This window comes from Chenopodium quinoa, unplaced genomic scaffold, assembly GCF_001683475.1.
Source record: "Chenopodium quinoa cultivar QQ74 unplaced genomic scaffold, ASM168347v1, whole genome shotgun sequence".
Lineage (NCBI taxonomy): Eukaryota > Viridiplantae > Streptophyta > Magnoliopsida > Caryophyllales > Amaranthaceae > Chenopodium > Chenopodium quinoa.
In genome coordinates, this window is record NW_018743487.1 from 26,589 (window position 1) to 53,241 (window position 26,653).

The 26,653-nt window shown below is 41.5% G+C and overlaps 1 long non-coding RNA gene across 1 annotated transcript; it reads left to right on the forward strand.

Annotated features, from left to right (window-relative positions):
• The first annotated feature begins 7,702 nt into the window (after nucleotides 1-7,702).
• Nucleotides 7,703-24,132, forward strand: LOC110739443. Its single transcript, XR_002514817.1, has 4 exons — nucleotides 7,703-8,028; nucleotides 20,738-20,779; nucleotides 23,109-23,154; nucleotides 23,820-24,132. It is a non-coding gene; the product is annotated as an uncharacterized LOC110739443 (long non-coding RNA).
• Nucleotides 24,133-26,653: the final 2,521 nt, after the last annotated feature.

Sequence of the window (26,653 nt, forward strand, 5' to 3'; positions counted from 1 at the left end):
GCCTCTGATACAGAGCAACAACCTCAATTTGGAAGTGGGAAGAGTCTAGATGAACTTCCCTATTCCTCGGCTCAGTGATAGACGGGGCCCGTTCAGTTACAACTCGTTCTCGGTTGACACCAAGACGAGCGTAGTTAATGCCAACGTTGGTCTCGTCCCGCTCTAAAAAAAGGAAAGGGGAAAGGTTAGCTCAGATAGGTTGGCACAGCATAAAAAAGCGAAGCGAGAGAAGAAAAAGAGATAGTTAAAAAGCCTCGGCCCCAGCCGAAGAAGCTTACCATCCTTAAACTTTCGGCTGAGGCCAACAGCTGCTAGCATGTTCTCTTGGAAAACGTAATGCGTATCGGGGAGCTAAGTCTCCGGGATATGCTGCATTCGGCCACTGCCCCCCCGGTTCGGCAGCTTGCCGAAGATATGTTGCTGATCCAGGTTCGGATCCGCCCCGTTATCTGCGGGGGGACCTAGACTTCCCATTTCGGGATCAGGCTCAGCGAGGTACCGGGGAGCGCTGAAGACGCAAGGGTGGCCCGGATCTGTGGGTGCCCTAACCCAAATCCATTGACCTCTCCAGTCCTTGTCTGAAGAGTCGTTTGGCCACATGGTTAGGTATTGGGGCCGGGACTCAATCCGGTACCACCCAGAACCATGGCTTCCGTGCCCACTTTGAATATTTGGCACTAGCCGATGGAGCTTTTTGAAGCAGTGCAGGTTCGGCACGTACTTGAAGAACTTGCAGACCCATAAGTATGTCATCACCCTTCGGATGCTGGTGGGAGTTAACTGACATAGAGAGATGTTGTAATGGATCAGCAAGTCTCGGACGAATACGTCCAAAGGGAACCTCAGCCCGTACTGAAGTTGTCTTGTGTACACCCCCACATACCCCGGGGGTGGACGATGGATTCTATCGGATGCCGAGGGCATTCGGCACCAATACCCATCAGCTTCGAAAATTCCGTAATGCAACTCAATTTGCTCGGCAAATCGATATTGATCGGCATTCTCCACCCACCATGGGTAGGGGCGGTTCTTTATCATGGCCGAAGCAACTTCGGCATTCTCCCATTCTGAAAACCCGGGGAGGATATCCCAAAGGACAGCGGGAACTTCATCATCCCGTCCAGAAGCGCTCGGCTCCTCCGTTCTCTGAGGAGGAGCCGAGGAAAGGGGAGTCGCCCTAATCCCTTCAGCAGGATCAGACTCTGGCCTTTGTCCATTCCAGGTCCCAATCCTGTTCCTAGGATCGGGAATCGGCCTTGCTCTTCTTGGAGCACGGGCTCTACCTCTAACTCCTCTTGCCATTGATTATTTCGAAGAAAAAAATCGAAAGAAAAGGGGAAGGAGTTCGAATTCGAAGAAAAATAAACTGAAATCAAAGGAATTTACCTTAATCTGAAGCGAAAGTTGCCGATTTACGAGTTCGTAGTGGCAAGTCTCAGTTTCTAAGCTTAATGCTCGGGGAATTTGCGAAGTTTTGATGCGGGTTCTTGGTTTCTCTCTCGAGAATTCTGGGTTTGTGTTGGTGAATAAGTGAGGAGAGATGACGCGCCTATGTTTATATCTCCAGGTACGGGATACGAGGAGTCTGCGTTTTAATTTCTCTTAAGTACTCCACTAAGTAACCGTTAAACACATGATCTTGTGATTAAACTGCCCATTATCCGTCCAACTTCCACAATCATTAATCGTTGTTATCTCATTATTTACGGTTTAAATTCAAATTTTTGGATTAATTAAATCATTTACTTCCCTCCTTTTCTGAATTAAATCAAACCCGACCCGTCATCCTTCCAAATCGGGTCTGGGGGGCAAGTTGTTTGGGTCCAATTTAGTCCAATTGGGCCTAAGCACTAAATGATCCAATTAAAAGCCCAAGGTCAAGGTTCAACTCTCCAATTGTGCTAAAGTCAAAGGTCAGCCCACAAAGCAAGCCAATTGGGCTAAGGCCCAACCTCTCCATGTATGATGAGGTATAAAAGCCATCATATTGATACATTCAAGGGAAGATTCGGATTCATTCATAGATTCATATATTCTCATATATTCCATAAAAGCCTCAAGCAACAAGCTCTCTTGCATAGTGTCTTCTTCTTACACATTGTACTGACTTTAGCATCGGAGGGGCCTTCCTCGGCAACACCCCCGAGGCTAGTTTACGTGTGTTTACTGTGCAGGAAATCTTCGGCCCAACATAACTTGGACCGAATCCAGCCTTCTCCATTTCAGCGGACCTTCGGCAAGGTCCCATTGTTTTCACCCGAAACAAATACTATCTTACCTTGGTCTTTCAACGAATTGAAGGAATTTGTCTTGCAATTGGTCTTTACACGAATCCAACGAATTTGCCTTTCACTCTTTAGCGTTTGGGTGCGAACTGCTCTGAGTCTCAACTCTCAAATAAAACAAGGTTTTACAATGTTTAGATGATTTTTATTTTTTATTTCTTGTGTTTAATATTGGCGGATAATTAAACATGAAAGTGAGTTTAAGCGCCTAATTAGTTTTGGGTTCTGTGTTTTGATTTTGCTGTATTATTATTTTTTTTACCTTATGGGAAATATTTATTAATGATATTATAATATAATTATAATAATAATATAATGTGTTGTCAATTCTCTAAAAAAAATGTATGCAATACTACATCGTACACTAGTTTAACCTTTAGAAGTTGCATAAATCTTCGGTCTCGATATATATTGGACAAAGTGATATTCAGATCGGGTCAATTTTGGACAGATACTTGACAAACTTTTAAATAAATCGGATGTACAACAAATATTGTACATCTGTTATCCTAAATTGAGCCAAAGTTACCCTAGTATGAATAACAGTTACCCTAACATAAATAAAAGTTACGAAGTATTTATTCATTATTGATAAAAGTTACCCAAAAAATTTTAAAATTGACCCTAAATTTTATAAAAGTGACCCTTGCTGTACTGTAAATTATTGTACACTGAATGTATACATAAGTTATTCTAGATACTTTAAGATAAATTCAAATTAGTCAATTAGTAATTATATTACGTCACATTTACAAGGATGAACGACGCACCATGCCACTAAAAAACTACATCATGTCAATAGTTGTACTTTAGCTTAACCAGGTCAAATAAAGCTCGGGTAATTAGGTTCGTGTAGTTTTGCCTATCTAGATTAATAGATTATGTTTGGGTTTTACGCTATTAATCACTCATCTTTTATGAATTATTTGAAGGGAAAACATATTCATGTAAAAATTTGTTATGAGCCTATCAATAAGCTAATTACGTCCTTTCATATAGTTAAATTTGAACCCCCTTTGTGTTTAAATAAATGAAAATTTTTAATTTTCACGGAATTTTAGGAAGGTTAGTTAAATTAATTAAAAAGTAGATAGATAGTATATTATTTCAAAATTAAAAGAGAAAATTTATTAAATTAAGAAAATGTTTCATTTATTTGAACATATATAGCCAGAGAATAATTTTTACTTATAGATTATAATAACAGTTATTGATGGTTAAAGTTCTCGTTTGTCATACGTGAAGAATGAAATAAATCAGCTGACATTATAGAGTTTGAATTAATGTCTTTCATTGAGTTATTAAAATATTATTAATTGACTTTAAAGTGAACTTTGGCAATCAATCTCTAAGACATAGTACAAGTCATGTAACAACACAAAACATTGCTATAAAGTCGATCAGTAATGAATAATATTATGATTCTTTCTTACAACTAAGATTTGAATATTTGATGAGGTTATTACATATGTATATATATTCTTTAATTTGTTTAACAAAGGCTTAAATAACCATTTAACTAAGAAAGAGTCAAAGAGTAACTTAAAAAATTAATGGACCCATAAAAACTTACTAACAACATTATCAAAGTAATTAGTTTATTGTTATAAGATGTTTTAACAACCATGTTTCAATTATTTTAATCAAGTACGACTCATAAAAGGGTTTTCAATTGAAGGTAAACTATCTCGAATTAAAAGTTGATACGATTAGAGTAAACCTAGTAATGCTACATAATATTTTAGTCTTTGGCTATCGCAACTTATTACGTCATATGCAGTTTTTCAACTATATGCTCATATTTACTACTCAATTATATCATTTATGTTTTACACATCCACCCAACTAAACTATTTTAATAAACTATGTTAGATCCCGTGCTATGCACGGTTTTTCAATCTTTGTCACGGAGTATCAATTTAATTTTTTTTTTAATTTTATCTTAAATCAAGCTACTTAATTTTTTTATTTTTTTATCTTTGTTGAATTCATATCATATTGCTTTCTTCTATTTTGAACCTTGATAGCATTTTTTTTTCAATTAATGATAATTTTTCATTCACCAACTATGTTAAGTTGAAAGATATATATTCATGATATGTTTTTACTATAAATAGTATACATCAAAAAGTAATTACTAATATAAGAATTTATTTATACAAAGATATGGTTAGGTATTTAAGTTTATAAATGTACTATTCTACAATTTTTTTTTCCTAAACTTTGGAAGTAAATATTTTACGTATATTTTTATCAATTTTATAAAAGTTTTTTTTTTTTAAAAAAAAAAAAAATACTAAGGACACATCAGAAGATGACACGTGTCATTGCTGGTGTGTCTTTTAGTGTATTGTTATTGATTTATATTACTTGAATCAAATTTTCCAAATTCATATGCTTGTCTTATCATTGTAGTGCAATTTTACAACTACATATATATATATATATATATATATATATATATATATATATAGAGAGAGAGAGAGAGAGAGAGAGAGTATGGATCATGTGAAAACAAATGTTAGGGTGAAAACTGAAAACGATTCATCCTAGCCGTAGATTATAATCTAGCGGATGACATCTAACGTTTATATACTAATTTTCTCTCTCCTCCCACGAAACAATTTCTCTCTCCTCCGTTATTTTCTTCCTCCTCTCTCCTGCTTTCTCTCTCCTAATTTCTCGACATTTTTTTCCCCAATTTTCACGCTACTTTTTTCAAATTCAGCTTCAATTACTTTGATTTCAGCAATTTTTCAGCTCTACGATCTATTATCAGGTGAGTTCTTTGTGTTAATTTCGCTATTTTTTGCATGATTTGAGGTTTTAAGGTTTCTGAAATTTTCATCAATTTTGTTAGATTTTGTTTGATTTTGCGATTTTCTGTTCGATTTTGTTCAATTTAGTTCGATTTCCTGTTTTACTAATCGATTAAATTTAGTTTCTTCCTTAATTTCATTGATTTGTTCGGTTCAGTTGAGTTTTTCCACCATTGTTAACTAATTTGAAGTTCAACTTGTTGATTTGATTGATTTTTGCAGTGGAAGAAGAAGCGTTTGAGGAGATTGAAGAGGAAGCGCCGATAGATGAGATGGAGATCTAAGTAGAAGAAGATCTACAGCTTTCACGATTTTTCACTTGCATTGAGAATTACCTTTCTGATATTTGTGACGGTATTTTGAAGATTCTGGACACTAAGCTTATTCCTCCTGCTAGTAGTGGTGATTCTAAGGTCTTTTATTTGAAGATGATGGGAGATTATCATAGGTATTTGCGGCTGAGTTTAAGATTGGTGCTGAGAGGAAAGAAGCCGTTGAGAGTATTCTCACAGCCTACAAGGCTGCTCAGGTTTAATTAATTTTTTCCTTTTTTTTTTGTTTGGTAGATCTGTTAATTAGGGTTTGGATTTGGTTTTTGTTTGTGATTTTTGCGTTGATTTGCTATGATATTTGCATTTTGCTGGAATCATTGAGGAATATTCAAGAATTTGATAAGCTCTTTATGAGTTTCTACTTCAAGAACAACTCATCTTCTGTGAGTGGCTCTTGTTTTACCATCTTTATAGGCTCCTGGTGCTTCTGTTGTTGATTACAGGAGTTATTATCGCATTCCTCTTGGACATCTGTAGTGTAAAATGTGAAGGATTAGTATCTATTTCTTTTTCGTTAAAACATATAAATTAGTTTTGAAAATCTGTTTTTCTTGATCAGATATTAGGAAGATAATATTTGATGAACTATAGGATGTTTGATAAGCTTGTTTGTTTCTTTCTTTAACCAAGAGCATTGATGGTTGTTCTTGCAATTGTGGTTTAAATGGTGTTTGAACATGGTAATATATATGTGTAAGAATCAAATGGAAAAAAGAATATGGACAGGAAATGAACAGATTTGTTTGGATCAGAAACTCGTAGAGGATACATATCCTCTAGTCTCTGATGGTATATTCCTTTATTGGGGAATTGGAGTCTTTTTTTAAGAATTGCTCTTGAAAATTTTAGGCATGTAATTGCTTACCTTTTTCTGTTATCTGATGCATGATTTGTACTTCACCAGGTATCAATTTTTCCCTTTGATCTTCAATAACTGTTGATACTTTATTATCATCTTGAAACATGCAGGGTAAAGGACATGTTAGTTAAATGGTAGAAGTGTGTCTTTAGAAATTTATTTCTAGAACTCGAGTATGCTAGTTTGCATTATTGCGAGCTCTATCATTCCTGATCTTACCTTGTCAGCTGGAGTTAGTGTAGTAACCTTCTTCAGCCTTTGTGAAGATTTATCTCTGATTGTATGATTTTTGGTGCCTGCCTGTTCAATATCTACATTTTATCGGGATTCCTCATATACAGGTGGCTTGCTCGTATCATGATTTCCTGGTATGCTTTCATTTGCCTCTACTTCTGTCCTTAAAACGTTGATCTTGTCAAGCTTGTTTTGCTTCAGTCTGTATGATGTTGGTCTGTGATGTTGGTATGCTTTTATTGGTTGTTTTGGCATGTTGAAAGCCTATTAGCTCAATTGGTCGAGCACCGTGTAATCACGGGATGTAGGTTCGAATCCTACATGGACTTTTTTAATACTTATTTTTATATTTATTGACCTCTGGGTAAATGGTGTCAAATTGATATAATTACCCGAAGTTCATATATAATTACCTTATTTTCGATATAATGACCTTAGAATTATGGAAATGCTTTAAATTTTGTTTCAATCACCTTATTTCTATATATAGTGATCTTTATTTTTGTATATAGTGACCCTTATGTAAATGGTGTCAAAAACTCAGTCGATATAGTTACTTTATTTTTGTATATAGTGACCTTTATGTAAATGCTGTAAAAATTGTTATAGTTATCCTATTTTTGTATATAGTGACCTCTATGTAAATATGGTCAAAATTGAAATAGTTACCCTATTTTTGTATATAGTGACCTTAATGTAAATATTGTAAAAATTGATATAGCTACCCTATTTTTGTATATAGTTACGTTATTTTTATATATAGTGACTCTATGTAAATATCGTCAATTTAGATGAAGTTACCTTATTTTAAGCATGTAGTGACCTTTTAAACGGTTGAATTGATTATATGTAAGGTTGGAATGATCTTAGGGCTTTAGAACCGTCTGATCTTTTGTGCTAGTAATGAATGGCTAAGATTGCTTGTTTTTAGTTTTCACCATAAGCTCTGTTTTTAGCGGAACCTCCCCGTATATATATATATATATAAACATATATTTTTGAACGGGTAAATTTATATTTATTCATGTCTCAAGTGCTATGTAATTGTTGTACAATATCTTAAATTTAACGAGAAACTCGGTTATGGAATTACAATATTACAAATAAATTTGTTTATAAATTTTACAATTTTTAAATGAAAATTTAGGAGGGAAAATTACCTCCATAATCAATAAAGCATTTAACTTGGTTAAATTTTTATTTTGTGGGAAAACTACCTCCATAATCAATAAAGCATTTAACTTGGTTAAAATTTTGTGGGAAAATTCATCCTTCCGGAAGTAATTTTGGCGGATAAACTCCCTCCAACTCCTCTAAGTACATGTAAATGAAATTAAAAAAATGAAAAGAAAAAGATGTGAAAAATCGAACTAAAACACTAAAACTTCTCTAATGGGAAATCACCCTTCACTTATGCTCCATACTCCGTACTCCATACTCCATACTCCATTTCTACCCTACTCTATTCTCAACTGAAGTGGGAAATTTATAATTCATAGGTAATTTCCTTCTCTCCAAGATCTGAAATTTAATACTTCTCTAAAGTTAGGTTTTTTCAAATCAATTTGTGGTTTCTATTGGTTTAATTTTTTTTTTCCTTTTTTTATATGAGTTGTTTCGGGTGAAAACAATGGGACCTTGTCGAAGGTCCGATGAAGTGGAGAAGACTAGATTCGATCCAAGTAATGTTGGGCCGAAGGTTTCCTGCACAGTATACACATGTAAACTAGGCTCGGGGGTGTTGCCGAGGAAGGCCCCTCCGATGCTAAAGTCAGTACAGTGTGTAGAAAGAGAACACTATGCAAGAGAATTAATTGCTTGAGGCTTTGCTTGAATGAATTTACAAATGTAATATTGATGGCTTTTATACCTTTGCATACATGGAGAAGTTGGGCCTTAGCCCAATTGGCTTGCCTTGAGGACTGATCTTTGACTCTAGCACAATTGGAGAGATGAACCTTGACCTTCGGCTTTTAATTGGATCATTTAATGGCTAGGCCCAATTGGACTAAATTGGACCCAAACAACTTGCCCCCCAGACCCGATTTGGAAGGATGACGGGTCGGGTTTGATTTAATCAGAAAAGGAGGGAAGTGAATGATTTAATTAATCCAAAAATTTGAATTTAAACCGTAATTAAACCGTAATTAATGAGATAACAACAGTTAAGGCGGATAATTGTGGAAGTTGGACGGATAATGGGCAGTTTAATCGCAAGGTCGTGTGTTTAACGGTTACTTTGTGGGGTATTCAAGAGAAATTGAAACGCGGACTCCCCGTATTCCCATTTCTGGAGATATAATTAGAGGCGCGTCATCTCTCCTCACTTATTCACCAACACAAACCCAGAATTCTCGAGAGAACCCAAGAACCCGCATCAAAACTTCGCAAATTCCCCGAGCATTAAGCTTAGAAACTGAGACTCGCCACTACCAATTCGTAAATCGGCAACTTTCGCTTCAGATTAAGGTAAATTCCTTTGATTTTAGTTTATTTTTCTTCGAATTTGAACTCCTTCCCTTTTTTTCGACTTTTTTCTTCGAAATTATCAATGGCGAGAGGAGTTAGGGGTAGAGCCCGTGCTCCAAGAAGAGCAAGGCCAATTCCCGATCCCAGGAACAGGATTGGGACCTGGAATGGACAAAGAGCAGAGTCTGACCCTGCTGAAGGGATTAGGGCGACTCCAATTTCCTCGGCTCCTCCTCAGAGAACGGAGGGGCCGAGCGCTTCTGGGCGGGACGATGAAGTTCCCGCTGTCCTTTGGGATATCCTTCCCGGGTTTTCAGAGTGAGAGGATGTCGAAGTAGCTTCGGCCATAATAAAGAACCGCCCCTACTCATGGTGGGTGGAGAATGCCGAACAATATCGGTTTGCCGAACAAATTGAGTTGCATTACGACATCCTTGAAGCTGATGGGTATTGGTGCCGAATGCCCGTGGCATCCGATAAAATCCATCGTCCACCCCCGGGGTATGTGGGGGTGTACACAAGACAACTTTAGTATGGGCTGAGGTTCCCTTTGGACGTATTCGTCCGAGACTTGCTGATCCATTACAATATTTCCCTATGTCAGCTAACTCCTACTAGCATCCGAAGGGTGATGACATACTTATGGGTCTGCAAGTTCTTCAGGTATGTGCCGAACCTGCACTGCTTCAAAAAGCTTCATCGGCTAGTGCCAAATATTCAAAGTGGGCACGGAAGTCATGGTTCTGGGTGGTACCGGATCGAGTCTCGGCCCCAGTACCTAACCATGTGGCCGAACGACTCTTCAAACAAGGACTGGAGAGGTCAATGGATTTGGGTTAGGGCACCCACGGACACGGGCCACCCTTGCGTCTTCAGCGCTCCCAGGTATCTTGCCGAGCCTGATCCCGACATGGGAAGTTTAGGTCCCCCCGCAGATAACGGCCCAGATCCAAACCTTAATCAACAGAATATCTTCGGCAAGCTGCCGAACCGGGGGGGGCAGCGGCCGAATGCAGCATATCCCGGAGACTTGGCTCCCCGATACGCATTATGTTTTCCAAGAGAACATGCTAGCAGCTGTCGGCCTCAGCCGAAAGTTTAAGGATGGTAAGCTTCTTCGGCTGGGGCCGAGGCTTTTTAATTATCTCTTTTTCTCCTCTCACTTCGCTTTTTTATGCTGTGCCAACCTAACTGAACTGACCTTTCCCCTTTTCTTTTTCAGAGCGGGACGAGACCAACGTCGGCATTAACTACGCTCGTCTTGGCGTCAACGGAGAACGAGTTGTAACTGATCGGGCCCCCTCTATCACTGAACCGCGGCATAGAGAAGTTCATCTAGACTCTTCCCACTTCCAAATTGAGGCTGTTGCTCTGTATCAGAGGCAGGAGCCTTGGTGGAAGAAGAGAGATCCCTGGTTTCAGCTGCTTGACGAAGAAGCTGAAGCTGCCCGTACGGCCGAAGAGGTTGCACGGGTTATTGAAGCTTGTGAAGGAGGAGAAGGGTCCTCCAGGGCTGCTGAAGAAGAAGCTGCAGCTAGGGCAGCTGAAGAAGACGAGGCTTTGCTGAAGACCTCGGTGAGCTTTCAAACTTAATTTTATCTGTTTCTGTTTGTTGTTTTGTTGTTTTGTTTTTTTTATTTACTCACATTCTTCCTCCCCCCCTGTATTTTACAGTCTGAAGAGAGTAATAGACACAGAGAAGGGAAAGCCCTTGTTCGTCCCGAAGACCAGATACAAGAAGAGTCCTCAGACTCAGACATGGACGAGCAGCCGCTTCAGAAAAGGCGCCAAAGAATGGCCATCATCGGCCCCCATGACTTTCATCGGAGGCCGATGACCATCGGCGTCGAAATAAGGGAACCCGAGGAAGGCAATGGATTGCCGAGGGTTCCCCGGCCACCACCTCAATCACCTCCAAAGACCCCTCCGCCACCTCCCGAGATGGAGGTGGATCAGAAAACTCCCGAACCTAAGGGAGGGGTCCAAGAAGAAGTTCAAGAGAGTGCTGCTGAGCACAAGAATGAGGATGCCGTGATGCCCAGTGCTGAGGGTTTCACGGCAGACATTGCAAGAGAGGTTGAGGCCTTCGTCCTCACCCCTGAAGAAGAAGAGGTCATAATAATTGACTCTTCTGAGAAGGAGGATGCTGAGCCATCCAAAGTTAAAGAAGCTCCATCGTCATCCTTTCCTTCCTTCCAGACTCTACAATCTGGAGAAATGGGTTTCTCGGCCCCCCGAATTCCAATCCCAGATCACATCTGGGACCTCATATGGGGTCAGAACCGAGAAGGTGATGCAGCCTACTTCGGCGATTTTGCTGGCATATCCGAAGTAGATAGGGCAAGAATCTGGTCGCTGAAGGCCACTGCTGGGATGGGCGAATCCAGCAGATCAGTTCCTGACCCAGCCAGGTCTAACCAACTACTGATGATGCAGGTGATTTTCCTTGCCTTTATCTCCTTTAAAATTCAGCTCTTTACTTATCATTATTATTATTATTTTTTATTTTAACTTGTGCTCCTGTTTTCAGTTCGTGCACAATCAGACTCTCACTGTAGAGCTGATAGATACCCTACAAGATAGGGTAGACGCTGCCGAGCACGACAAAAAGGTAGCCGAAGAGGAGTTAAAGCTTGCTAAGCTGAAGCAAGCAGCAGCTGAAGAGAAGCAGCAGAAGGGTGAAGAATATGAGAAAAAAGCTGCTGAAGCCCTCAAAACCTTCTGCGATGCTATGGAGAAGGAAGTTTTTCCCCCACTGATGGAAGGGGAAAAATTCCTCCAAGAGCACATGGGAGTGGACATCTCCAAATTCAAGGCTACCATTGAGAGCCGAATCCAGGAAGGAGCTGCTGCACAAGCTGAAATGCAGCAACAGCTAGAAGCTCTTGAAGCCAGCAGAATGGCTACTGAAGAGATGCTCCAAGTTAGGGATGTCCAACTCTCAGAGGCTGCTGCTGCTGCTGAAGCTCAGAGAGCTAAGCTCCAAGAAGCTGAGGATCAGCTGATGGCCAAAAAGGAAGAAGTGGCCCAGGCTCAGACAGAGGCTTCCCAAGTTCAGCAGGAGCTGAATGAGCTGAAAGGTTCCTCCTTCAAGCTCGCCGATGAGCTGAAGAAATCCAAGGAAGACTTGGAGGAGACCCAGAAGAAGTTGGCTGATGATGAGGCTCTACTCAAGGTCCGTGTCTATACCCAGGAAGAATATGAAATGGGTTTCAGAAACGGGTTCAGAGTGTGCCGAAGAGTTTGCCTTCATGCTGAGCCGAAGTTGGACTGGTCCAAATGTGCTGAATGGGTCCAGGATCCCGAAGACCCTCATATAAAGTATGCAACTCCAGTCGAAGCTGAAATCCTTAAGGCTGAGGAAGCCGAAGAAGAAGCTGAGAGAATGGAGTTGGAGGCTGAACAGAGGGAAAGGGAGGCTCGGCAGAGTGCAAAGCCTGCTTCTTCTGCTGCTGGGGCTGAGACCACCATGGGGCCCAACAATGCTGACCAGTCTGATCCTCGGGCTGAAGCATAGGAACTCGGGCAGTCGTCTTCAGAATCTTGCGGTTCATCATGCGCTCAACTTTAGACTTGCCGCTTTCTGAATTTTTGCCTTGTTTGTTTTTTGCTTCAGCTTGCCTTGTCGTACAAAACAGTTTATTTTTTTGCTTCTGTACGTATTTCGGCAGCTGTTATTTTCCGCTTGTGGGCGGCTGCCGATATAGTTTCTTAACTTATTTGAACTTGTAGCTCAATTTCTGAGCATAAATTATTAATTTGATGTTCTTTTCTTCAGCTGCTTTGTTTTTGAGTGCTTTACTGTTTCTTCAATTCTGCTGAACATAAACTTGCACTGGTAGTGCTTCTTGCCCCCCCCCCCCAGAAATTGAAGTATGGCTTCAGCTGAATAAACAATTTCTTTATTTCTTAAAAATGGGTATTCGAAACACAGGGCCAACTGAAGGCAATGCTTCGTATAATGGCTTTCTGGGATACAAGGCTCAGTTAAGGCAATACCCAGAATTGTCCATGGACTCATGCCTTTTGAGAACAAATCTTACTGAAGCTTGACTTCAGCTGAAAGACTAGAGTTCTTTAAAAAGACGAGTTTGCCAGCAATCAGAAACCCAGTTACCCTAAGGCGAAGGTTTCAGACGAGGCTGAATAAACAATTTCCAACAGTTGCTGTTATCCTTGATTTACTGTCTATCATTGAAAAATGGATATCCGAAACACAGGGCCAACTGAAGGCAATGTTTCGGATAATGGCTTTCTGGGATACAAGGCTCAGTTAAGGCAATATCCCAGAATTGTCCATGGACTCATGTCTTTGGAGAACAAGTCTTACTGAAGCTTGACTTCAGCTGAAAGACTAGAGTTCTTTAAAAAGACGAGTTTTGTCAGCAATCTGAAACCCAGTTACCCGAAGGCGAAGGTTTCAGACGAGGCTGAATAAAAAACCCTTAAAGAGTAGATAGAACTGAGAAAACTTTGAAAGGATAAAAAGTTGCGAATATTTGTATAAATGGCGGCTCCAAGGCCTTTCATTAATTCAAAATGTACTTACAAAGATTGTTCTGCCCCGAAGGGTTTACACATGATATTTTTTCAGTACATCAGCGTTCCAGTGATTTTTCAACTCAGTTCCATCCAACTGCCGAAGTCGGTATGTCCCTGGCTGAAGCTCATCACAGATTTCATAAGGCCCTTCCCATGCAGCTGAGAGTTTCCCATGGATTCGGCCTTTCTGAACTGCAGCAGCATTCCGAAGGACAAGGTCTCCAATTTTAAGAGGCCTTGCATGGACCCTTCGGTTATAAAATTTGCTGATTCTCTGCTTATAAGCGGCCATTTTGTCTCGGGTTGAGTCTCTTACTTCGTCGAGGAAATCGAGAAATTCCCTCATCAGTCGCTCATTCTCAGCCGAGAAGTGGTGCACTCGTAGGCTCTCAGAGTCAATTTCCACTGGAAGAACGACTTCGGCACCATACACCAGTTCAAAAGGTGAATAGCCCGTTGCCTCTTTTTCAGTTGTCCGAAGGGACCAAAGGGTTCCAGGGAGCTCCTCCAGCCACTTGGACTTTTGATCTTCCACCCTCTTCTTGGGGCATTTAGGATCTGTTTATTTGCAGCTTCGGCTTGTCCGTTACTTTGCGGGTGGCATACCGCTGAATATGCCAGTTTGATGCCGAACTGATCTGTATACCGCTTCAGTGGTAAGTTATCAAATTGCCTCCCATGATCGAAGACAAATACTCTCGGGATGCCAAAACGAGGGATGATATTCTGCCAGATAAATTTTCTGACAGTTTGCTCTGTAATGTTCGAGGCTGCTTCGGCCTCGATCCATTTACTGAAGTAGTCAACACCAACTATCAGCCATTTTTTCTGGTACACAGCCTCTGGAAATGGTCCTAGTATATCCAGTCCCCATTGGGCAAACGGGAGTGGATTAAGGATCGGCTGAAGATCCCTTGCTGGCTGGTGGATAACTGGAGCGTATTTTTGACATTTTTCGCATTTCCGGACCAGCTCCTTAGCATCTGCGATCATGGTGGGCCAGTAATATCCAGCCCTCAATGCCTTGTGGGCTAAGGTCCTTCCCCCAATGTGGTTCCCACAGATGCCGAGGTGAATCTCCCGTAGGATATAATCTGCATCTGTTGGTCCCACGCATTTCAGCAATGGGGCTGAGAAGGACTTTTTCAGAAGTTCCCCCCTGAAGACAATGAACCTTGAGCTGGTTCTCTTCATCTTGGAGGCCAAAGCTTTATCTTCGGGAGTTTCTCCCCGAAGCTTGAAAGCTAGGATGGGGTCCATCCAACTAGGCTCTGGGTCAGCGCAGCACACTTCAGGTGCTTTGTCGACACTTCTCTCTCGACGCACTTCTACATATACAGATCTGTTCAGCTCGGTAAGAGTTGAACTGGCAAGTTTGGAGAGTGCATAGGCTTGAGTATTCTGACCCCTTGGGATCAGCTGAACCTCAAAAGTTTTCAGCTCTGCAATGACTGACTTGGTCTTGGCAAGATAAGCTATCATGGAGGACTCTTTGGCCTCGTAGCTGCCGCTAATCTGATATGCAACTAGCTGAGAGTCTGTTTTCAGGCAGACATGATCGGCTTCCAGGGAGATGCACAATTCTAGGCCGGCGATTGCTGCCTCATATTCGGCTTCATTGTTCGAGGCCTTAAAAGAAAATTTTAGTGCATACTCGAAGGATTTGCCTTCGGGAGAAGTTATCACTACTCCTGCCCCCGAACCGTTTTCGGTGGAAGATCCATCCGTAAACACGGTCCAGACTTTCTTTTCATTGTCTAGCGCTTCTTGGTATGAGCATTCGGCCAAGAAATCTGCTAGAGCTTAAGCCTTAATGGCAGCCCTCGGACGGTAGCTGATGCTGAATTCGGTGAGCTCAAAAGCCCACTTGGCTAGCCTACCAGATTTTTCAACCTTGCCGAGAACTTTTTCCAACGGCTGATCAGTTAAGACCACTATCTGATGGCAATCAAAATAGGGCCTCAGCTTCCGAGCAGCTACTACTACCGCGAAAGCGACTTTCTCGAGTAGAGGGTAGCGAGTCTCGACATCCGTCAGTGTATGACTGACAAAGTAGATCGGTTGCTGACTTTTACTTTCTTCCTTCAGCAGTACTGCACTGATGGTGGCTGGGCTAACGGCCACATACAGGTACAAAGTTTCTCCTTCTGCTGGGCTAGCCAGCGTTGGGAGTTGAGCCAGATGCTCCCAAAGCTGTTTAAAGGCGTCTTTTTGCTCTTCCTCCCAAACGAGCTCTTTTGTTTTCGGGAGTTTCAGGGCTTTGAAGAAAGGTAACCCCTTATCCGAAGCTCTGGAAATGAACCTCGAGAGGGCTGCCATTCTTCCGGTGAGCCGCTGAACATCCCTCTTTGTTTTCGGCTCAGGAAGGTCGAGCGCTGCTTTGACTTTGGAGGGATTGCCATCAATCCCCCTTTTGCTGACTATGAACCCAAGGAATTTCCCTGACTTCACGCCGAAGACACACTTCTTCGGATTCAGCTTCATTTGATGCTTTCTTAAGGTGGCGAAAGTTTCAGCCAGGTCCATAACATGGTCCTCAGGTTTTTTTCTTTTGACGATCGAATCGTCGACATAGACTTCCATGTTTCGGCCCTTTTGATCGGCAAAAAACTTGATCCACCAGCCTTTGATAGGTTGCCCCCGCATTTTTCAATCCGAAGGGAATCATTTTGTAATTGTACACCCCAGCGTTCGTGACGAATGCTGTCTTTGCTCGATCGTTGGGGTGCATGAAGATCTGATGATACCCCGAGAATGCGTCCATGAAACTAAGCAAGGCATGGCCACTTGTCAAATCGACTAGCTGATCGATCCTCGGCAAGGGATAGAAATCCTTCGGACAAGCCTTATTTAGGTCCGTGAAGTCAACGCACATCCTCCAGGTACCATTGGCCTTCTGAACCATCACCACATTTGCCAGCCATTCTGGATATTGGCAAGGCTCGATGAAGCCTGCCTCCACCAATTTTTTGACCTCGGCTGCGATGTCTCGGTTCTTATTAGCGGAGTAATTCCGCTTCTTTTGCTTAATTGGTCGACACGTTGGGTCAACATTAAGCTTATGGGAGATGAGGTCTGGACTTATCCCGGGCATATCAGCTGCCGAGAAAGCAAACACATCTTTGTTGTCCCGAAGGAGCTGAATAAGTTCACAACGGGTGTTCGGATCAAGGTCCATCCCGATTGTTACACATTTCTCAACGTCTCCTTCGGCCAACTCAACTGTTTCAGTCAGTTGGTCCATGTCCATTGCTGATGGGCTGGACTCTTCAGAATCTGGTCTGCTGCCTATGTCAGCAGGTGTCCCAGTCTTTTGTTTCTTCGGCTGGCTCTCTGAGTCTTGCTGTTCAGCTGAAGAGCTAGCCTTTTCCCTTTCGGGCCCTTTACCTCTGGGTACAGATCCTTGGGCCGAAGCACTTAGGCCTTTCGGCTTTTTTGTGCTTGGCTCTCTTTCTTTTTCTTTCTCCTCCTCATCCTTGTCGTCATCTGGGCGGCTACTGGATGGCTTGAGGTAGTTTCACCTTCGGGCGTCCTTTTGGTTGCCCTGTATCCTTTCGGGGAAGCCAGCGTCTGAGACGTAAATCATCAGCTGATGATAAGTTGAGACGACCCCTTGGATCTCATGAATTATGGGTCTCCCCAAAATCACGTTGTACACTGAAGGAGCGTCAATGACCAAAAATTCAATCATGACGTTCCTGGCTGCCTCATCGCAGCCGATGGTGATAGGAAGTGTCACCTTCCCATCTGGATAAGTTGAAGCCCCGTTGAACCCGGATACCGGGTAGGGTACCGGCGTAAGGTGCTTGGGCTTCAGCTTGATTTGATTGTAGGCCTTTCGGAACAGAATGTTTGCTCCGCTTCCACCGTCAACAAGGACCTTACTGACGTCGTGGTTGGCCACCGTGGCGATGATCACCAACGGATCCTCGTGAGGGAACGTTATCCCCCGGCAGTCGGCGGCTGTGAACGTCATGTTCGGCACCGGCGATTGGGGAGACTGAATGTCAGCGTTGTTCACCTGGTGAGTCAAAGCCCTAAGGTGTCTCTTGTGCTCCCTCCGAGAGCATATTCCTCCCGAGATAACATTGATCGGAGAGAATTTCCCCTCCGGCTTTTTACTGTTCTTCCGGGGGAAATCGAGGTCTTGCCGAGAGTCCTTTGCTGACTTCTCGGACTCTTTTTTCTCGCGGTGATCCTCGATGTATTTTTTCAAGTATCCCTTCCGGACCATGTCCTCTATCTGGTCCTTCAGTTGGATACACTCCTCGGTGTTGTGTCTAGGAGATTCGTGGAACTCGCACCACTGATTTTTATTTTTTCGCTGATACCACTCTGGGAGTGGTCTCGGCTTTCGGTAACTCTACTCCTCCTTCGTCACGCTGTAAATTTTGGCGCGTGGAAGAGAGAGCGGAGTGTAGGACTCGTATCTGCCTGTGTATGAGGCAGATTTTTCCTTCTTTGGGTCGCTGGCCGAAGATTGCTCCGAGGCCTTTGACTTTCCCTTTTCCTTATGGCCTTGGCCTTCAGACAAGGGTATTTGTCTTTGTTTCCCTCCCCCGAATTGAGGTTGGGTTTTCGCTTTGTTCCATTCTTCGGCTCGGATGAACTTATCCGAGGCATTCAGAGCTTCGTCCAAGGTCTGCGGGGTATGCATGACCATGAAGTCTAGGAACTTCCCGGGCTGAAGGCCATTCTGCATTGCAAAAACGGCTAGTCCCTGGTCCAGCTGAGAGGCGCTGGATGACTCGTTACTGAAACGGGTCAGATAGTCTCGGAGGCTTTCGGTTTCCCCCTGTTGCAGACTCATGAGTTCTGCAATAGTCTTCTGTCGGCGGTTTGCCGTGGAAAACTTGCTCCTAAATTTGGAGGACAGATCATCCCACCCTGTTTTGGAGCCTTGCTTTACTCCCTTGGAGATCCACGCTTGCGCGACCCCCTTGAGAGTGGTTGGGAAATATTTGCACCAAGTCGCTTCGGATCTGGGGCAAAGATGCATATGAGTCTCATACAAGGCCACGTGGTCCTTCGGATCCGAGGTCCCGTCATATGTGATGTGCGACGGTATTTTAACCGTGGGCACGTGCTCTTCCAGTATCCATTGCTCGAATGGCGAACTGGCGGGTAGCATAACGACCTTGCCCTTGTTCTTGGCCGAAGGGACCGCGCTCCGCCCTCTTAGAGAGGTAGGAGTGGTTTTCGTCCCTGGCTGGGAAGTCTGGGCCTCGGCCGCAGGGAACGAGAGGCGACTGTGCACGCTCGGTTCCTTGCCGCCGAGTCGCTCGAGGACGCTTCGGCGAATAGTCTCAGGTCGTTCTCGGTGAGTAGATTCTGGCCGAGAAGCTGAGCTGCTGCTCTTATGCGTTTCAGGTCGGGAGGATGAGGATCCTTTGAAAAATTGAGGGTTCTTTTTCCTCTCTTTTTCAGTTTTCCAGGTATCCTCTTCCCACTCTCCCAGTTCCCGGGAGGAAGGAAGCTTCCCACCATCATGGTCTAGCTTCCTCCGTTGATGCCGGGTATGCGGAGGAGTTCGATCACGAGGTGGTGGCATATTTTGTGCCCTCATTGCCTCCATGAGCACTGCCAGCGCTCTTGCCACCTCCTCCGAGCTGGGCCCCGCCAAAGGGGTCCTCGGCCGAGTATGGGAATGAGAGCGCACAGTCGATGGTTGGCTTTGGGGCACTGAATGTGTCCTATGATCGGACTCACCCCTGCTAGACCGAGAGTGACTCGGCCTATGATGAGAGTTATGAATTACGGGAGAAAGGGAATCCTCCCTGTATGATCCTCCCCCCGAGCTGGCACCCTCGGGAGAGTTCCGGTCCGGCGAGGGTGATGGTGTAGGGGTTTTAGGCTTTTCGCCTGCTCCTTGACAGAGGCCTTTGCTCTTGCGGTTCTTAGCCATTGCTACTAAGATTATTGCAAGATGATCTTGGTTAGAAATTTGGCTTAAAGAATTTTGAAAGTCTTTTCCACAGACGGCGCCAAATTGTTTCGGGTGAAAACAATGGGACCTTGTCGAAGGTCCGATGAAGTGGAGAAGACTAGATTCGATCCAAGTAATGTTGGGCCGAAGGTTTCCTGCACAGTAAACACACGTAAACTAGCCTCGGGGGTGTTGCCGAGGAAGGCCCCTCCGATGCTAAAGTCAGTACAGTGTGTAGAAAGAGAACACTATGCAAGAGAATTAATTGCTTGAGGCTTTGCTTGAATGAATGTACAAATGTAATATTGATGGCTTTTATACCTTTGCATACATGGAGAAGTTGGGCCTTAGCCCAATTGGCTTGCCTTGAGGACTGATCTTTGACTTTAGCACAATTGGAGAGATGAACCTTGATCTTGGGCTTTTAATTGGATCATTTAATGCCTAGGCCCAATTGGACTAAATTGGACCCAAACATGAGTGATATCAATTTGAGGTTTCCATGGGTAGTGAAATTGTATTCAATCTAGTCACCATCAGCGAATTAGCTGATGTATTAATAATTACTTGATTTAGTTGTTTTTGTTCTTTTTTTTTTTTTTTTTTTTTTGGGCATTTTATGGGTGATTTGAGGTCGGATCTGCATTGAGTTCTGAAAATATTTGATTTTTTTGGGTTATATTGCTTAGCCTGAATTTTTTGGGTTTTATTTGATAATTGTTAATTTTGTAGAAATTGAAGAGTGTTCCTCACGTTTTATTCAGTGGTATATCGTATAATTATTTTGCCATTTTTTTTGCTGTATTTTTCTAGGTTCTAGTTGATGATATCTGCATAATCTTTTTCCATATTTTCTAGTTAGTTCTACTTTATTTTTTTCCCAAGAATTCTGCATAATCGTTTTCCATAATTTTTCTAGGTCCTGTGCATTATGCTTCCCGGGAATTAGTAAGATTAAGTAAACCCAATACACTAAGTTTGTAATTGCTTTTGTTGGGTTTTCAGTAATTTTTTTTTATTTATGATTGCTTTCTAAGTTCATTTGATACCTTATTTGTAATGTTTATGATCAATAGAATGCTTAATTTCTGCAGTTGTTATTTTTATTAGGGTGGGGTTGACAAGCATGTCTTTTGAATTACTCGTTTAATCGATCATTAGCGATCAAAAAGTTAATCAGTTTCATCAATGAATATGATGCCTGATGCGTTTTCGAGAACTGATTTCACTAGCTAGATTGCATTTTAAAATAGATCATTGTTTCATGACAGCCTCTAGCTGATGCAAAAGGTGCAAAAAAACATGGAATGCAGGTAATCGTTTTTGGCTGTACATTGTAGACAATTAAGAAGAAAACTACCTTGTTTATAAATGTCAATAGTGTCTGTTATTGGATTATATATTTGCCATCAACATTATTAATTTTTTTTTTCTGGGGCTATATATTGTTTATGCTATCTACTGATTGCGTCCAATTGGTTAGAACATCATATACCCTCTAATTTCTTCTTAGTATTTCAACCATCGATAAAAGTTCTAGTGAGAGCTGTGCAGCAGCTTATCATATAGAAGACCTATACATTGATGGAACCACGATGTGGTAATTGGAAAATGTAGTGCTGAATCAGTGAAGTTAACAGGATATACATACCCTTTCTTGAGAAAAATATGCCTTTCTGTAGTATTGTTTATACTAGACACATAATATCTATACTTAATATTTTTGTAAAAGGTTTTATTTTTCCCTTCTTGTGGATGATAAATGGAAATATGGACACATAATAGAAATTAGCTTAGACACTTTGGAGGGCCTGTAAGGGTTTCTTTGCAGTTTGAGAAAGGCTACATTATATGCATTTTCTCTCTAACGCGGTGTGTGTGACTGTGGGAATGGTATTGAGTCTACTCTACATGCTACATTTGAATGTTTTGGATAATGAGTATACCCTTGTCGGTTAGGGTGAAATGTACCAAACTTTTTTATTTGCTCTGTCTCAGATGTGTGTCACTATGCTATGAATGAATGGACTCTAGTCCTTTTGTATGGCTCGCCTTACCTTGAGTTACGTTCTGCTGTCTGGAACCAGCTTTATACCATGTTCCATTCTTTGCCCCCTAATATTCTTGTTCAGGGTGATTTTAATCACCTTGATTCGTTATCTCAGAAGTTAGGTGGATCTAAGCGATTACAGGGTCACCACTCATTGTTGACACTTAGGCACCAGTGGAGCCTCAGTAACATACCATCTAAAGGAGTGGCTTTTGTTTTTTTTTGTTTTTGTTTTATTATTACTTTTGCCAAAAGCTGCTTGTTTAGCTCAATGATGTTGCTTGTGTAAGCGTGTGTATTCATGGATTTCTATTAGTAGCTTTTGTTTCACTTAGCAGTGTCTCGTATTCGATTTGTTTTCGAAACTTGTATATATGTAAATTTATTTGATAGTAAAATGCAGTCCTTATGTTGTTGCTTCCCTAGTATTTCCCTCTGTTGCTACCCTACTATTTCATCCCTTCCTGTTTTTGTGATAATACTGCTGCTGGCCACTTGTTGTCGCACTATTGTGTGCTTGTTGTACTTGATTCGAATCATAAATGAAAAGCCGAGAGATAATGATGTTCATTAAGTTAATCGAATTAATAATCAAGTGAATTGTTATGGCTAGTGTTGCTTTATTGCTTAATTATCCTACAAATTTATACCTGCAAATAGAAGAACCTTACATCTAAGAATTTTATCTTGGACATAAAACCTTAGCAGCACCATTATCTTAACCCGACTTGGGTTGAGTCCTTGCTGTTTATCAGTCACAATATCTTCCATATAATGAGGATAGAATGATATAGTTAAGGGTGGAGTAGTTTTGGCGTACCATCTTTGTGAAACACATAATTCCCCGTAAGTAGTTCATTATGCTATGTTTGGATAACAAATAAAAAGGGAAATGGAAGGGAGGGAAATAGGAGGAAGAGGGAGGAAGGGAAAGTGGAGGAAATGATGAGCTCCATTTTCCCTCCAAATCTCTCCAATTTTGAAGGGATGGTCTTTATTAAAGGAGGGAAAATGGATCCCTCCCTCCCCCTCCCCTTCCCTCCCCCAACATTTTATCCAAACAAGGAAGTTTGTCTCCCTCCCTTTTTCTTCCCTTCCTTTCCTTCCATTTTTTGTTATCCAAACATAGCCTTAGTCTCATCTATTTGCTCTGTTAGAGTTGTTTTACTACAACTCGAGAGTTCCAGAAGTGGAGCAGCTTTTATGAATTACACAATTCTGAAATCCATGATGCAGTAGATGCTGCCATGCAGAAACCCATGAAATGTATTTCTTCTTGTTTTTATAGGGGGTTATTCTGCTTAATCTATTCATTTTATTACATCCCTTTCCCATTCTTTGGCTGGCATTCAAGAAGTTACTTAACTACCACTAATGGTGATGGAAATTATTACAAATTTTGCACTGGTGTTTCTCAATAGGTACTTCTCTACAACCTAGTGGTATCATCCCTCTTTTCGACACTCCTAGGTGTATCAATGCTGACATGCATGATATCAAGGCCTTTTGATCAATCTATGGTTACCATCATAGCAGTCGCTCTATTTGTTTTGTTTATTACACTCTCTGAATCTCGACATTCTTTTCTGCAGTACTTTATACAATATCACCAGGCTGCCTTGAATTCTATACTAGCAGGTTTGTATTCTCCTTCTAATGATTTTATGTGTGTCGTCTCTTCTCCTTCTAATGATTTGAAGGTTGGTGACTTATTTCATATTGTTAAATAAATTAGATTAATTTGTTTATCTGGCAAACTAATTATATCACTTAGATTTGAGATTTCTCAAGTAGTGTAACTGAGGATTATTTAAGTCTATGAAAAAAAAGAGTGTAAGCAAGTTTATGATACAAATTTGCTTTGTTCTTGTTTGATTTAATTGGCTGGTTACATATAAAAGCCTGTTTGCTTTGTTTATCGTAGTAGTCGTTCTGTTTGTTTTGTTCGAGTTGTTGGAGCAGGTTTGTAAATGATAAAAGTACAACAAGGTTTTAAAGAGATTTTTGCCCGTCGTAAATGGCTTTAATGACGGGATTTTAGCCCTTGGTAATTGGCTTTTGCGATGGGATTATAACAGGTTATACATTCTACGACGACCCCTTTCTAGGACGGGCTCTGGATGGAAAATGCATTCATAAATGAACCTTTATGATAGGTTTACGACGGGATTTTATGTCCTCAATGAACTCGATTCTAGTAGTGTGTTTCAATTTCAGGGTGGGGGGAAAAAACATCAAGTTCCTTTTTTTTAGTGCTCAATTAATCTATATAAAATACCGTTTTGATTTGTTTTGTTTATCAGGGGATTTAGATCAATTGGATATGTGTAAAAATGCTAGAGGTGGATACTAAAGCTGAAGAAGATGCTTCCTGAATTGTTCCTAAATTGCAAGCAAGAGAAACAAATGATAATGCAGTCCAAAGAATAATTGCTGAAATTATTTAGGGGACAAAATGATTTAGTTTTAACTTTAATTGTTTTTTGTTAGTTGTTTTTTTTTTAATTTTTTTTTTCGGGAAGGAATTCTTAGTTTAACTAGTGATAATTTAATTTTGTAATTTTCCTTATAAATAACAATGTACAAACTTTTAATTTATATAAATAAAATTCTAATTTTTTTTTCCTATAAATTCTGATTTAAATTGTATTATTATTATTATTATTATTATTATTATTGTTATTATTGGAATTAGATATATCTCTTGGTTAAAAATAATTGTAAATTAAACCATAAAAATAATAATTACTTCTATGTTGTAAGATTCACGGAATTAATCCTAGTTTATTTTTCTTAAACAACGTGATCGGTTTGTATCAATATATGTTTGCCACAAAAATAAATTTTTATATTGCACAAGTGTTAGATTGAATGCCACGGCGAAAATAATACCTGTGAGCTGTGACACAAGTGTTTGTTTGCCACGAGAATAATATTAGTTGTGGCTCAAGTGTCAATTTGCCACAGGAACATAATTAGTCGTGGCATAAGTGTTTATTTGCCACGGAAAAGAAATTTAGTCGTGGCACAAGTTTCAATTAGCCACGAATTTCCTTTTTCCCGTGGCATAATATATTGTTGACAAATCAAGTTTTTTGTTGACTTTATTTTTCCCGTGGCTAGATCAATTTATGCCACGAATTTAGAATTCCCGTGGCATAATTCTCCGATGCTCTCCTACGCCCTCAATCTTCAATCATCAACCCAACCGACTTCCCGTCTCTTTCTTCGCCTCCTTCTGCCTCCTCCGTCTTCGACTCTGACATTGTCATCCCCATTCCTTTGGATTCAATCTCCGATTTTGTGTCTCCTTGGATACATGCTGTTATCTTTAAGATTATTGGTAAATCCTTATCCTTTGATTACTTAAAATCAAAACTGTCCTCCCTCTGGAACTTCCAACCCAATGCTGCTATTCAATCCCTTTGCAGAGGTTTCTATGTTCTCAATCTCCCTTCTTCTTAGGAGCAGAGTAGAATCTTATCGAAGGGTCCCTGGTTTATAGGGAAATTCCTAGTCCATGTTCAACCATGGAAAGCAGGCTTTGTAGCTTCGAAAGCCAAAATTACCTCTGTCCCTGTTTGGATTACCCTCCCAGAACTCCCAATTGAACTCCACAACTCGCTCATCCTTCGCCAGGTTGGAAATTCTCTAGGGTTATTCATTAAAGCTGATTCCTCTCCTTCAATTTCGAACCGCTTCCAAGAAGCCAGAATTCTTTGCCTAATCGACCTTGAAGCAAAAAGAAAGCACTCTGTTTGGTTGGGAGCTCATAAGCAGGACCTCTGTTATGGTCATATACCCCCTATCTGTTCTCTCTGCTCAGCAATTGGTCATTCCGATTCTGAATGCTTTAGATTGTCGGGAAATGCTCCGGCGGATAAGCAATCTACCAACCAGATGGATGTCGACTCACCGGAGGAGGGTGAGTGGATTACAGTTCAATCGAAAAGTCAAAAGAAGCGGGAATTTGCCAAAAATGGAAAATCAATTCAAAAAGGATCGAACCCGGGTAATTCCAAACCCATAGAAAAAGGAAATTCCACTTCTACCCTTATTAATTGCTCAACCACCCAAGCCCCTGTGTCGCAATATCAACCATTGGATTCAATCACAGCCGTTGATTCACTCACTCCTTTGCCCTCGTCTAACAACCAGATCCCAAATCCAAACCCTAACCCTAACCCTCACTTTCTCTTTGCAGCTACACCTTCTTCATCTCCCACCACAGCTCTGAACCAAAAACCAGTCAACGCCCCACAAAAAGCCAAGAATCTACCACTTGCAAAACGAACCCATAGCAAAAATGTCTTCCAGCGAGTCGGACCAGTTTTCGGATTGCCCTATCAAACACGAGACAGATTCAGAGGAGGAGGAATCAATTCCTTACCCACAATCTCTCATCAAACACATGTGTCAGTACCACATCAAAAATCCTCGATTCTACCTACCCTTTCAGAAACAACCTCTTCAACCTCCATTCCCGATCCTGGTAGATCGATCCAAGGGGAACCCAATCTCTGTGCAATGTCTAGATCCTCCAATCCCAACATATCCGGAAACGGATGTGAACAAAATGGAGTTCCTTCTCGAAACCCTGTCAAAATGGGTGCGGATTACCATTCATCAGATCCGCTCCTTCATCCTTCACCCCTATCTGGTGGATGCCCCGTACCTAGAGCTGATGATGGTCAAGAAACCGGAGGGGACTCTCCTACCAGGCCATCTTCCCTCCCTCTGCGATCTGAAGGCGATGTGCCCGGTTTTGGAAGCTTTCCTCGTTTGGTGGATGAACCAAGCTCAACTTCAAAACCTCCCTTGGATTGTACATCCACAACTGGCTTTTCTGGTGGATCCATCTCCGATGCTCCCTCAATTAAGAAAGATCTATACATTGACCTCAAAATCTCAGAAACTGACCTTCTTAGAAGCAAGCAATGACCTTTTTGTAACGAAAACAGAGATGGAATTCAGGCAGCTGGAGGTTACTGCAAAGTTCTTCCTGGATGTGGATCTGCAACTGTGGCTGATGGAAGCAGTGTTCCAGCCGCAAAACACCAGACTTCACTCCTCCAAGATGTACGAATTCTTCAATCTAGGACCCCAAACCCCACTCCATATGAGGAAGGAAATCTTC